The following is a 4,214-nucleotide window of genomic DNA, read 5'->3' on the forward strand; positions in this document are numbered from 1 at the left end:
AAGGAGGGCACGTATTGCATGGAGCACTGGGTGTGGTGCATAAATAATGAATTCTGGAACACTGAAAAAAATAAAAGAAAATTAAAAAATAAATAAATAAAGACCAAAAAAAAAAAAAAAAAAGAGAGAGAGAGAAATGCTTCATAAGAGGTAAGACTAGTGTTAAAACTATAGACTCATTCAGTTCTATACCCTAGACATTGACTATGCAACTCTCTCTCACATGGTGACTCATACAGTAGCATAGCAGTAAGAAATAATAATGAGAGGCTTAGTTCATATCATAAAGAACTTTGAATTTCGGACTAAAGAATGTGGATGCTTTGTGTCAAAAAGGAGCCACTGATGGATTCTGAGCAGGAGGCTGATGCAAAAAGAAGTGCTTTAAATAAGTCAATATGACAGAGACACAGGAGACCACATGGGAGATGTGGAGACTAGATGGAAGGCTCTGCGGTCAACCAGCACTGCAAAAAAAGGGTAGGCAACAAGAAAGGAGAGATGTGAAAGGGAAGAGGGACATTTTGAAGGCTGAATTAGTAGGATCTCAAGAAAGGGGGTTCAACTTTTTTGAATTATTCATTCAGTTATAGTGTTTTTTATGTAGCAAACAAGAGAAAATATTTCTTGTGGTGATCATATAATGTACAGCCATTAATATTTTCTGTGTCTATGTGTGCAAAGATGCCTGTAAAGCAGGGCCAATATATTTGTTACCTTTCCCCTGTTAAGACATTCCATTGGCTCACATACATTATTGTTGAAAGACAGAAGCAGATGTTAATGGAAGTGATGTTTAATGATCTGTGACCCTATATACAAAGAATACAGGCATCATAGTCATCTGCAAACCACATCCATGAAACCTGCCAGTGAGACAGAATTCATGACCTTCAGTTCTCAAGCACCAGCCTCTTCCCAGTGAGTTGAAAGAACTCAGCTGGAAGAAGATTAAAAAAGAGAGTAAACATTTGAACAAGTGTGACATCCCCTTGTATTGGGGCTAAGTGATATATACACAGCCTTCCCTTTACCTCCCATTTCCCCTGCAATTAAGGCCAAGCTTGTTCTCAAGGTGCACAGCAGCTGGGGTTCACAGAAGGGCATTACCACAGTTGGGTGCCGATCTTTAATGATGAAGAACTGCCTATGTACACAGACATCAAGGTCATCAGCAGATATGTGAAAAATATCACAAATTTCTATTAAAAGCATCAATAATTTTTCAATGACCAAAGGAAAAGATTTACTTTCTAATCAAAAAGAATCTATAGACATCTGAGCACATGAAGCTTTGTTTATGAGAGAAAGGGCAATGACATATATCACTTAGAGAGTAAATTTCCAAAAGTGAGTTTTGTAGGTTTTGTTAATTATCATTACTGAAAGAAAGTTTCACTTTGACACTGAGAGTCACCAAGAGAGAAACAGTTCCAAATTCTTAGGCATCCTGCCATGTTATGATTAATTTTACAGTCCATGCATGGATGTTTAGTTAGAGAAGAGAACTGTAGATATCTTGTACAATCCATCAAAATAGTAGGAATAAACTGTCACTCCCAACCTGAGCCGTGAACATATTTATTTATGAGCCACTCTGCTGAAATTGAAAAAAAGAAAATCAAGACAGCAATGCAAAGAGAGGCTTCTGAAATGTTCTGTGTTAAGCAACAGCTAGTGGAAAGCATGCAACAAAGAAAACCTGGCTTATTTTCTGTTTTCAAAAAGGTTGAGGACATTGGTTCAATTGGTGTAGGATTCTTACTTGACCCACCTAAGACTCTTAAATTCTAATGTGATTGCCTTCAGAATTTGGCTTGTTATGTTTAAAAGAGGAGTGAAATCTCTTCACCAAATATTTCATTTTAAACCTTATTAAGAAAAACAGAAAATAAATATACCAGCATGGTAATTGGTCATCTTTGTAAGAACAGTACTATAGATGATTTCATATCTTTCTCAGTATGTGTACTTTTGTTCATTTTTTTCAATATTTTACTTATTTATTTGAGAGAGAGAGAAAGAGTGTGTGTGTACACACATGTGCACAGGCCCAGGCCAGCAGGTAAGATGGAGGGAAGGGACAGAGGAGGAGGGAGAGGGACAAGCAGACTCTATGCTGAGTATGACCCTCAGATCCCCACACAGGGGCTTGATCTCATGACCCTGAGATCCTGACCTAAGCCAAAATTAAGAGAAATCAAGAGTCAGATCCTTAAGTGACTGAGTCATCCAGGCACCCCTTTTTCCACATCATAAATTCCGTTTATAATGGCACAAAAAGGCAGGATCTTCTCTTTTTTATCTGTAACTTTGTCCTCATTTCTTGGGGCAACAGCTTATGCAAGGTAGGGGCTCAGTAGATATCTGTTAAGTAGAGGAACGAATGGATGAATTAAAGTGATATCAGGCAGTGATTCTGGAAGTAACAAATGTACATCGTGAACATGGGGAAGGAAAAGAAAGCAAGAAAGTATGCAACCATGAAGCAAATCCTTAGTCTCCAAGATTAGAGGTTTAAAGAGAAGGATAGATTAAAAGCTAAAAAGAAAGGAAAGAAAGATCCCAGTGCACTCAAGGAAAGAGAAGTCCCCCCACACCCTTCCTGCCTGTTCTTCCAATAACACACAGCTGGGCTCACCTTACTACATCGTGGTTGATACAAACTTCATCAACTTTTCTGTTACAGGCCAAACTTGACTTAGTACAGTCAATGATGGACTGTCTTTATACTAACTGACTGTGTAATGGCTTAAGTTGAGAAACTGGAGCAAAAGTATCAAGCGGCTCTAAAGATTGCCAAGGATCCAAGATTTGAACGATTACCAAGTACACACAAAGGAACCTATGCAGATGACTGCTTCGTACAGAGAGTAACTAGCCACAAGTGTTACATTGTGGCCACAGTTGACCAGGACCTTAAACAAAGGATCAGGAAGATCCCTGGAGTTCCCATCATGTATATTTCTAATCATAGGTACAACGTGGAGCAGATGCAGATGACTATGGAGCCCTTCAGTTCTAATTCTTAAAAGACAGATTTCCTCTGCCTTCCTTTACCAACTTTTTGTTGCCAGTTCATATTGGCAATATGCTATAGCATGAATTATTCTTCTTACCCATTTGTTCTGTTATGAGCTGAGTATGCTAAATACACTCACTTTTTTATGTTGTTTTGAAATTGATATTTTGTATCACTTTAAATGTTATTGCATATTTTTATAAATCAGATGATTGCTCATATAAAAAAAATAAAGTGAAGTCAGGCTACTACCTCCTAAGGAACTTACTAAATTCCTATGAGCATAATTATAGATACAAGTAAGTAAAAGTACACTGATTTATTTAAACTTTGAAAACTTTAGCTAAAAAAAAAAAAAAATCTACTTATTATTAACACCTGGAAGAAACTTCTACAAACTCAAGGCTAATCAAACTAGAAATGAGTAAAAGTTAATTGGTGGCTCCAATGTGTTATATAGAAATAAGAGCCATGAAAACTTAAAAATATTTGATCCTCTTATTATGTAATATTGGATCAAAGAGAAGACTTTGATTACTGCAATACTATGTATCCAAACTTATGTCATCAAAGAGAGTTTTTGATGGGGAAGACAATTTATTAGTTAAAAAATTTGATCTAAGATGCTAAAAAAAAAAAAATACAAGAAGATAATACCCAAAGACATAACTTAAGGAATTAAGAAGCAGAAGAAAGAGTAATTGATGATTCTTAGTCTGATTGATACCCTGTAAAAAGATGACAACTAGCTACAAGAACAATGAAAACAGCAAACCCTAGAAACATTTTTGGAGGAAATAAAGAAAACTACTTGACAAGTGTAATTAAAAAGAACTAGCAATCACAGAGGTTACATTAAAAACCATGAGAAAATATTCTATATATGATGGAAATAAATTTGAAAATAAGGATTTTTTACATAAATATTAAAATGGTAGAAAACCTAGGAGCTATCCAATAACCAGAAACATAAATAGAAAAGATATCAAAGAAATTCCAAACCAGATGCAACCAGATTTTTAGGATTTTTCTGGCAAATGTTCTGATTGATAACCTTTAACTAATCAATAATCTTTATTTCACTGAAATTATCCAGGACCTATCCTAGACAACAGAAAATTCTAAAATTTCTTCCAACTGTTCAATAATACTAGCATTACCAAATCTAAAAAATACCAGAAAAAAACCTAGA

General features: G+C 35.6%; 1 pseudogene; it reads left to right on the forward strand.

Moving 5' to 3' along the window:
- The first annotated feature begins 2,447 nt into the window (after window positions 1–2,447).
- Window positions 2,448–3,025, forward strand: LOC123941288 (annotated as a pseudogene).
- Window positions 3,026–4,214: the final 1,189 nt, after the last annotated feature.

The sequence above is a fragment of the Meles meles genome, chromosome 5 (genome assembly GCF_922984935.1).
Source record: "Meles meles chromosome 5, mMelMel3.1 paternal haplotype, whole genome shotgun sequence".
In the NCBI taxonomy this organism is placed as follows: domain Eukaryota; kingdom Metazoa; phylum Chordata; class Mammalia; order Carnivora; family Mustelidae; genus Meles; species Meles meles.